Here is a 10,409-nt window from a genome sequence, read left to right as displayed (position 1 = left end):
GCCGCCGGGGGTGAACGGAGGGGGCCGCCAACTGCAGGTGAATGTCAGGTAAAGACACCCTCCAGAGCTAATTCAAAGTCAAGATGCTCTTGGTTGAAGAAAAATGGAGGTCGCTTCTTATCAGCAGGCCTGCCCAAAAGGGAAGAGATTGTTCTCTTAATTGTACAACAGCACTTCAAAGAATTCTTGGGAAATTCATTTTTTGAGAAAACTATGCGTGGATTTCAAAAATCTTGCAACTGGGTTCCCGCATTGTGGCACAGTGGGTTGAGCCATGATGTATTATGCAGGCGTCACCTACCAGGGCACAGCTTGAGTCCTGGCGGCTCCGCTTCCAATCCAGCTCCCTGCTAATGCATCTGGAAAGGCAGTGGAATATGGCCCCAGCACTTAGGTCCCTGCTACCCACGTGGGAGACCCGGATGGAGTTCCTGGTTCCTGGCTACAGCCTGGCTGTCATGGCCATTTGGTGAGTGAGCAAACAGATGAAATGGGGCAGAAACAGCTAAAACATTACTTAAAAAGAAAAGGCATTCATACTACATATAAACTTACTATTAGTCCACCACAATTAAGAGGTTTGCTAGAGACCGGCGCCGCAGCTCACTTGGCTAATCCTCCGCCTGTGGCGCCGGCACCCCGGGTTCTAGTCCCGATTGGGGTGCCAGATTCTGTCCCGGTTGCTCCCCTTCCAGTCCAGCTCTCTGCTGTGGCCCGGGAGTGCAGTGGAGGATGGCCCAAGTGCTTGGGCCCTGCACCCACATGGGAGACCAGGAGAAGCACCTGGCTCCTGGCTTCGGATCGGCACAGCGCGCCGGCTTTAGCGGCCATTTAGGGGGTGAACCAACGGAAGGAAGACCTTTCTCTCTGTCTCTCTCTCACTGTCTAACTCTGCCTGTCAAAAAAAAAAGGAGGTATGCTGGAAAAATTGCTAAAACATAAATTTGTAGAACAAGGAGTCCAGATATAGAAAGAAATAAATATGATCAACTGATTTTTTTTTTAAGATTTATTTTATTTACTTGAAAGACAGAGTTACAGAGAGAGATCCTTCATCTGCTGGCTCACTCCCCAGATGGCCGTAACAGCCAGGCTGGGCCAGACCAGAGCCAGGAGCTGCTTCTGGGTCTCCCTGGTGGCCTCAGGGGCCCAAGCACTTGGACCGTCTTCCGTTGCTTTTGCAGGCCATTAGCAGGGAGCTGGATCACAAGCAAAAGAGCCAGGACTTGAACCTACTCCCACGTGGGCTGCCAGCCTTGCAGGTGGCAGCTTGGCTCGCTACCCACAGCACCGGCCCACAGCTAATTGTAGAGAAGAGAAAGGATGGTCTCTTCAACAAATGACTGAAAAATTTAGACATGCAAATGCAAAATAAAGAGCTTATGTCCACATCATGTATAAAAATTAACTCAAAATAGATCACAGAGTTAACATACAACGTAAAATTATAAAACTGCTAAAAAATGGGAGAATACCTTGGTAACTTTCAATAAGGCAAAGTTTTCACAGATTTGACGTCAAGCACTTGATTTATGAAAGAGTTGATGAATTGGACTTCATCAGAGACACTCTTAAAAGAATGGAAAGACAAGCTACACACTGGGGTGGAACAGCTGAAAAGCTGAAAAAGGACCTCTACCCAAAATATAGAAAGTCCACTCAAAATCCAACAGCAAGAAAACAGGCACCTGGACACGTGCCCAACGTCGCTATTCACTGGGGCAGTGCGGACTGTAGCCGCAGCGACGCGCCACAGCCCCGCTGCCAGCCCGGCTGACATTTCAAAAGCATGCGGTACCCCTCCTGTGTCCGTCAGTACGAACCAGAGCATGTTGGAATGGTAACCGATCTTAAACAGACTTCAGGGCAAGCATTTAGCCGACGGGGTAAGGCGCAGGCTGAGACGCACAGCCACACTCGGGTACCTGGATTCCGTTCCTGGCTCCGGCTCCTCACTCCAGCGGCCTCGTCACACACCCTGGGAGGCAGCAGGGGTGGCTCAAGTAAGTGAGCTCCTGCCACCACGCGGAAGGCCCAGGTGGACTTCCCAGCTCCCGCCATTGTGGCCACGTGGAAAGTGAATCAGTGGAAGGCAGCACTCTTTCCAATTTTTTAAAAAAATGTATTTATTTGAAAGACGAGTAGCAGAGAGAGAAGGAGAGACAGAGATCGTTCATCTGGTTCACTCCCCAAATGGCTGCAACGGCCAAGCTGGGCCAGGCTGAAGCCAAGAGCCAGGAGCTCCATCCGGGTCTCCCAGGTGGCTGGCAGGGGCCCACGCACTTGGGCCATCGTCACTTGCTTCCCTGGCACATTAGCAGGGAGCTGGGTTGGAAACGGAGCAGCCGGGACTCACACCAGCGCCCTAACACGGCGTTTTTCCTTTTAAAACAGCCAAGGAAGCAAGCAAACTGCCTGTGAGCCTTCTTGTGTGTTTAGATTGAGATGTTTGGGAGAGCAAATGAGGACATTTGTGACTCAGCCCCTCTGGCCACCTGCTGCCCAGTGCACAGGTGCTGGCGTGAACGATGGTGGTGAATTTCTGATACCCTTACACGCACACACCCCTTAACGTGTACCTACTGGTTAATCACAGTTGAAACTCAGCAAGGGTTAGTGGATTAAAGCAGCAATAAATTCTTTTTTGAGAGAGAGAGAGAATTTCATCCACTGATTCACTCCCCAAAGGAACGTAACAGCCAGGGCTGGGCCAGACCAAAGCCAGGAGCCAGGAGTATCATCCAGACCTCCCACGTGGGTGCAGGGACCCAAGCACTTGGGCCATCCATCTTTGACTGCTGTCCCAGGAGCACTAGCGAGGAACTGGATCGGAACTGGAGCAGCTGGGACCTGAACCAGCACCCAAATTGGATGCCCACATCACAGGAGCCGCACCACAGCACCAGCCCCAACAGCAAGTTTTTCTCTGACACTGTTTTGTGGGTCGGGATTCCAGCCACACATTAGCTCAGTCATCTAGTTTAAGGTCACAGTCTGCAGTCAAGGCGTGAGCTGGCCAGGGCAACAGTCATGTGACCGCTCCGCGGTGGGGTGGCGGAGGCTTCACATCTCTGCTCACTCCACAGCTGTTGGCGGAAGTCAGCTGCTTGTGGGGCGTGGGACGTGGTCAGCTCAGCTCCCGCCAGCTGCTGGCCAAGCCCTCCTCCCAACACAGCAGCTTATCAGCATGAGCAAGTGAGAAAAGAGGAAGAAAGAGCAAAATGAAGCCACTCCTGATAACCTCATCGTCGACCGCTGCATTGGAAGCCAGGCGCCAAGCCCAGCCCAGACTCAGTGAGGAGACCGCCTTGGAAGATGCCCTCATACCCAAGGAGCTTACAAAGTATGAGGCATCGTGGCACTGTGGGTTAAACCGCAGCTCACACGCCAGCGTCCCACGTCCCGGCACTGATTCGAGTCCCAGCTGCTCTGCTTCCTACTTAGATCCTTGCTTGCTAGCGCACCTGAGAAGGCAGCGGAAGACGGCCCAGTGCCCAGGCCCCTACTGCCTGTGTGGAAGACCCAGGGGGAGCTCCTGGCTCCTGGCTTCAGCCTGGCCTAGGCCTGGCTGTTGTGGCCATTTCTGGAGTGCACCCCCAGACAGACCTCTCTCTCTCTCTCTCTCACAAACACACACACACACACACACACACACTTCCGTTCTCTCTCTCTCTCACACACACACTTCCGTTCTCTCTCTCTCTCTCTCTCACACACACACACACACACTTCCGTTCTCTCTCACACACACACACTTCCGTTGTCTCTCTCTCTCTCTCTCTCTCTCTCACACACACACACACATTCCGTTCTCTCTCTCTCTCTCTCTCTTTCTTTGCCATTCAAATAAATAAATCTTTTGTAAGCAGTGATGGCCCTACCAGTTCATCTCTAGATTTTTCTGAGCCTAAACTCTGAGGTTCTTTTATTTGGCCAAAGGTCTCTGTAACCCATCCAGCTCTCTTCGGCACTTCCGAAGCCAGTGGGAACGTGAGACAACCGTAGGAGTTACGTCCGTTCACTCCCTGCTTTACCAGGAAGGAGGCTCCTCACTCTTGCAAGGGGAGACTCTGGAGAAATCATGGTAAGTGGCCTGCATTTCCCCTTTCGTGTCAACACCTAGAAATACAGCTCAGCATTGTTTCTTGACCAATCGTGATCAACTGTGTTATTTATGGGTGTATTGACAAATCATGCTTTTCTTGAATAATTAATTGAAAGTAAATTAAACAGCAGGCATCACTTATTAAATGAGAAAATGTTTAAAAATTCTTAAATGCAATGATGACCCACTGTGTTCCTTGATTCCCTACAGGACGGGAAAGCCATGGGGAAGCAGCTCTCTGCCTACCCCACCTTCCACCCTCTGCGACTGGCACTGCCATGGACAAACCACACACCCTGGGGAGGCCCCCGGGCTCCGTCTCCAGGGCGCAGCGAGCAGCACAGGTCTGGGAGCGCCATGAGCCGTGCTCGCTGGGCTTCAGGCTCCTTCTGCCGTGACTCATGCCGCAGCCGCTGGCCCTGGCACACCATCCTGTGTGTTCTCCCAACTGCTCTCGGACCAGGAGGAAAAGGCAGGCAAAGAGGGGAGCTTTGACATTGCAGGCAGAGCCATGGCGGTGCTGAGACAGGAAGCAGGTGGGGGACGGGGGGCAGTAGGAGGCCAGCCTAATGAATCCAGCAACCTTGCAAGGACATTTTCTTAAATTGTTTTGTATACTTATTATTTATTATTTTATTTATTTGAAAGGCAGAGCAACAGAAAGGAAGAGAAGAGAAAGAGAGAGAGATAGCCCACCTGCTGGTTCACCCCTCAAATGTCTGCAATGCCCAGGGGGACTGGGCCAGGCCACAAATCAGGATCCTGGAACTCCGTCCTGATCTCCCACATGGTTGCAGGGCCCCCAGCACTGGGCCATCTTCCGCTGCTCTCCCAGGCACATTTTCAGGGAGCCAGATTAGAAGTGGAGCAGCTGGGACTTGAACCAGCGTCCATACGGGATGCTGTCATCGCAGGCAGTGTCTCTACCTGGGCCGCAATGACCATTTCAAATGCAAGGTCATTCTGAGTCCCAGCCCAAGGAACATCTTCAGAGGTTGAATTGCTGTGGCCAAATGCCAACTCAGTAAATTTGTTTGCTTTGGCTACTAAAGAGCACTCACCGAGCACTTGGGAGGAGAAATGAGCCTCTCCCGGCCTCCGGCATCTCCCTGGGGAGCAGCACAGCCTTCCTGCGAGCCAGCTGTTGTCTCTCTAAGAACAAAGGTGCATTGGCTACCGGTTTCACCGCCCCCGAGAAGCCCTCCATGACCTCCAGGGCCTGTGGACTGGTGCAGAGATTCAGACATAACTCACCCCCGGCTAGTCCTGCAGGAGTGGCCACAGCCACTCCCAGAGCACGTGGCAGGGCCTGCTGGCCCCGAAGGGCTGCAGTCGGGGTGGCCAAGGTGGAGCTGACACCATAGTTGAGACCCCAGTAGTGAGCCAGAGAGTGTGGGGGCAGCTTACGTGCCAACAGTGAGAGCAGGCGACACTGTCAGGGCCTGGCTCATCTCAGCATCCGCACAGGCACTACTCTGTCCCCGCCCCACGAATGCAGCCACATGGACTTGCCCAAGATCCCCCCTCTAGGACGTGGCTGAAAGTCGTTCAGGATAGTTGGAGCCTGCTAGGGGCTGAAGGGGTGCAGGGTGGAGGGTGGGGATGGGGACCGATGGGGGAAGGGCAGTGCACGTCTCTAAGCATTTAAGCCCCCATGAAGGGGGTCGCAGAGGCGATGCCAGGAGCTCATGTGGAGACCAGGAAGCTCCCTCTGCGTCGCCTGCAGCATCAACAGTGGTAGATGTGGTGGAATGAGAGGGCCATGTCAAGATGGCCGCTGGCAAGCAAGCATCAGTTACTCAGGAGTGGCTTCGGAAACCCCCGGGAAACTCCATGGGAAACCACCTGGCAACAGAGCCTGCCTGGCAACAGGCAGTGATTGGTTACGACACAAACCGCCCCTTGACCAGATTGGCTGCCTCAGCTATATAAGCTGCTGCACCATCTGAAATAAATGAGTCTGTGGGCTGCTCGCCTCTGGCTCGCTTTCACCCAACTCCCAGGGTCTGTGTGGTGAATCCACGCCTCTTGCCCCCACCACGCTCCTCCTCTCAGAATGAATCCACAGCAACAGGTAGAGGCCAGGACCAGGCCAGCGGCTAAGGGTGTGAGTCCAGGATAGCTGCAGGGCCCTGTGCTCAGGATATCGGCTGCACACAGCTGGCAGCATGCAGAGGTGAGGTCGACCACCAGGCTCGGGCAGGGGGTGCTGCACACGTGGCTGGGCCACCGGAAGAGTTTGCTCCCACCGGGCCCTGTTCCTCACCCGCAGAACACGCCTGCAGTGGAGCTGGCTCTGCCAGGGCAACCTGAAGCCAGGAGACCGTGCCGAGGCCTCGGCTCCATGTTGCTGGACCCCTTGGTTTCAGCAAGGCCTGGAATCAGGGCTCACCCCAGAGGACAGGAGGACCCCATGGATCCAAACCAAAAGCTGTAAGTAAAAAAGTAGCAGAACCAATGAAATACAGATTGGACTAGGAGGTACAGGCTTCCAATCCAAGATGGCAGCCTTGGGTCCACCCACCACCGTCTTCTGTCTCTCCCAAGAACTCTGAAATGAAAATACAGAGACTGCCAGGAATACACCTACCCAGTAGCCACATATGCACAGTAGCCACTCATTGCCTACGCAGAACCACATATGCTACACAGTAGCCACCTCCACCTATACCGAGGCCCCGTGCGCCTACACAAAGCCACGTCATCTGGAGGCTCTGGGGGCTTGCAGCTGGGCCCATGTTGGGGTCCAGCACAGGGAAAGTTGGGCACGCGGAGCCCCGGGAAGGGTGCCTCCTGGCGCCGAGCCCAGTCCACCCCGTGGCCGGCAAATCGCTGCTTTCCCCTGGCTGGCGGAAGGGGCACTGTCTGTGCAGGCTGAGACAGGCCTCCTGGAACCCGAGCACCCTGCTCAGAACACGAGACACGGATTCCGCACAGAAACGCCAAGTCAGGTCACCACCAGTTCTCCCCCGGAGGTCCAGCCACCGAGACTTCGCCGGGGAAGCCGGATGAGAGAAGCTGGTGGACGATGCCCAGCAGCCGGCAGCTGCCGGGCAGGGGTGGAGCGGACGTCCCGGTGCAGACCACGCCCCAGGAGCAGGCTGTATCCGCAGGCTGACCAGAGAGCTGCAGATTCCCTGCGCCTGAGAGCCCCCTGGACACCGCCCGCCCCGCGGAGACAGGCACACACAGTGCCTGGCGTGGGTGTTTACTGTGAGACATTGTCACGATTTTAATCGTAATGAACAGCAGTGACAGAGGCCCAGACACGGACAAGCGCCGGGGCCCCGGGCTCTGTGACCTGGCGAGGTCCTGCTGGCACCCTGGGCGCGTTCCCGGCTGCTGCTTCCCAGGCCAGGCTCCAGGGCCAAGCTCTCGGCCGGGGCGGGCAGTCAGACCCTAAGTATTTTTAGATCCTGGCTGAGTGGTTTCTCCCCTCTTTCGAAAGGGCTGGAAGACAGCGTGGCACTAAGAATAGCCGCTTTCCAGTTTCATCCACGGGTCTCGGGCTGCATGGCCACGCGGGCACGCAGGGCAGGTCCCCGGCTGCCTGTGCAGACCCTGGCCCGACCTGGCACCCTCCCCACCGCCCACAGGCTGCTTCTCACCCAGAGTGGGGGGCGAGGCATGGGCAGGGGGAGGGAGGGGAAGTGGAGAGGGAGGGGCGGCCTGCACCCAGGGTCGCTGACGCGTCCTCCGAGCTTGAACCCTGGGAACTACAGAGAGAGCTCAGGGCTGTACTTCAGTGCTGCCCTGAGGGAGGGTACACAGGGCCTTGGTTCAGACGAGCAGGCCAGTGGTGTGGAGGAGCCCTCCTCACCTGCCCTCCTCACTGAGGTCACGGCACCTGCTGGGGGTCACAGGGCTGGCAGGGGGCGGGCAGACCTTGGGCCTGGATACTCAGCTCCACACCCAGCACTCCAGGGTGTTGGGATCTGCCGTGTTCCCAAAGGCGGCTCTGCAGGAGTGCGGGGCTCGGCTGCGCCCACGTCACCCCAGCCCCGTGCACATCCCACTCCTCCTACACGCTGTCGCCGCCCCCTACTCCCCGCCAGCCACTCATTGGTCCCAGTACCTCAGGGGCTCCCCTCAGCCCCTGTGGGTGCCCCAGGTGGTCCGCGCCTCCCCAAAGCTAGGGAGCAGCCCCCAGCAGGCGAGAGGGTGGGAAGAAGCAAAGTTGCCTCCAGACAAGGCTCAGCAGGCGAGGTGCCCTCTCAGCTCAGACAGGGCAGGGGAGAACTCAGGGACAAACGGCGACAGAGCTGAACCACAAAGGACTGACCCCCCCCCTCACCCGCGCCACCCCAGCCGCCATGGCAACGTACCCGGGACTCCTAGGAGGTGGCAGGGAGACAGAAACCTGCTTCCCCTGGGCCTGGGCGGTGCCGAGCCGCTGCCTCCAGCTGTGTCGGCACAAGGTGGGCGGCAGAGCCCCCTCGGCCTCCCCTCCTGTCCGGCCCAGTCCCCGCCCGGGAGGAAGGAATTCAGAAGAGAGCGCCTGTCGGTGCAGACACAGGCCAGAGTGACGTGGTGAGTAAATGCACGGCAAAGAGCGCTCCGGGTGCGGGAGGCGCCCAGAATGTTCTAGAGGAATTGTAAGTAAGGGATCGGAGAAGATAGTTCTCAGAAGAAAGACAGACGTCCAACAAGTATGTGAAAAAAAAAGCAAAGTCACAAGCCGTCGGGGAAATACAAATAAACACTGCAGTGAGGCACCGCTTATTCCAGTTACAGCGGCTGTGAGAACGAGACAGGAAGTGCGGGAAGGGGACCGCGGTGCAGGCCGCGTGCAGCTTCCGCACGAAACTCAGCGCCACCTGTGAGCAGCGTCCCACTCACGGCGTGTTTCCAGGGGAGGCGACGTCAGCAGGAAAGACTGCACCCCGAGATCACCCCGGCACGGCCCACGAGACCAAGACGGGAATCGAGGGAGGAGTGAGGAACACGGGGCCGCACCCCCACTGGGGGAATGAACCCCTGACACTGGCCTCCAAAAAAAAGGACAGAAGTGGAGATCATTGCTAAACGAAATAAGCCAGACACAGAAAGACAAAACCACATGTTTTTCTTACATATGGAAGTTAAGTTGGATGTAAATAGAATTTTTCTGAATTTAGTGATTGTTGGGGGAAGGGGGAGGTGGGAGGTGAGAGGGTGGGAGATCGGCCTTTGGGCCCCAGCACCCAGCGGGGCGAAGGCAGCAGCTCCTGGTGCCCTGCACACAGCGGGGTCACCGCAGGCCAGCGGTGCCGTCTGAGCTGTAGAAGCTGCGAGGGAAGGGCTGCAGGTTCCAAACAGCGAGGAAAGCTGTGGAAACGGGAAGCCTAGTGGCCGGGTCTGATGGGCTGAGTGTTAACTCTTCAACCCCGCAAACATGGACAAGGATCACGTGCTAACCCAGAAGTTTAAAAGGTTTTTAAAGATTTATTTAAAAAGCAGAGTTAGAGAGAGAGAGAGAGAGAGAGACAGAGTGATCATCCACCCACTGGCTCACTCCCCAAATGACCACAAAGGCCAGGGCTGGACCAGGCAGAAGCCAGGATCCAGGAGCTTCTTCCAGGTCTCCCACATGGGTGCAGGGGCCCAAGCGCTACGGCCATGCACGGCTGCTTTCCCAGGCCACTAGCAGGGAGCTGGACGGGAAGTGGAGCAGCCTGGGCACAAACAGGTGCTTCAGAAAGTCCACTGACGTGACCTGAGCAGCTAAACCTGCTATGCCACAATGACAGCCCCAGTAATTAAAAAAATATTATTTTGTTGCAAAGAGTTTTGGAAACCATGTATGATTTTCTCCTGTTAGGCACTTTTATGAACTTCCTAAAGACCCATCATATGCTTGGATTTCAAAATAACTTTGACAGCAAAATAAGCTCCTGCTTGAATCCCATTTCCCGCAAGCTCGCTGAGGCACCCTTGCGGCTAGGACAGGGTCACGAGCCGCAGGCTGCAGGCGCACGCGGTGGCATCCCAGTTCCTGAGGCTGAGCACACGGCTCACGGGACTCGGCTCGCTCATGGTGGCTGGAGCACGTGGCGCCCACCAGTCCTCAGCCGCGCAGACACAAGCAGCAGCTGCCTCGCTTCAGGGCGGGCACCGGCACAGGCAGACAGCAGCAGCCCAGCGAGCGGAGCCTGCAGCCTGTCACTGCACCTGGAAGGGGGCGGGGGTGGGGCCAGCGACTGCAGCTTGTGGGGGGGGGGGCGGGAAAGGGGCCAGGACCCCTCCAGGAGGCCAGGGCCAGCGCGGGGTCATCGGAGCCAGAGAGCTCCACCGGGGAAATGCTGTCCGGTGCCCGGGGTGGGCA

General features: G+C 56.5%; 1 long non-coding RNA gene across 1 annotated transcript; it reads left to right on the top strand.

The window, feature by feature from the left end:
• Positions 1–3,296: 3,296 nt before the first annotated feature.
• On the top strand, positions 3,297–4,688 carry LOC138844591 (uncharacterized). Its single transcript, XR_011380533.1, has 2 exons — positions 3,297–4,084; positions 4,316–4,688. It is a non-coding gene; the product is annotated as an uncharacterized lncRNA (long non-coding RNA).
• Positions 4,689–10,409: the final 5,721 nt, after the last annotated feature.

The sequence above is a fragment of the Oryctolagus cuniculus genome, chromosome 12 (assembly GCF_964237555.1).
Source record: "Oryctolagus cuniculus chromosome 12, mOryCun1.1, whole genome shotgun sequence".
Classification (NCBI taxonomy): Eukaryota; Metazoa; Chordata; class Mammalia; order Lagomorpha; family Leporidae; genus Oryctolagus; species Oryctolagus cuniculus.
Note: the sequence above shows the minus strand (reverse complement) of the source record. Positions and strands in the feature narration are given on the sequence as shown.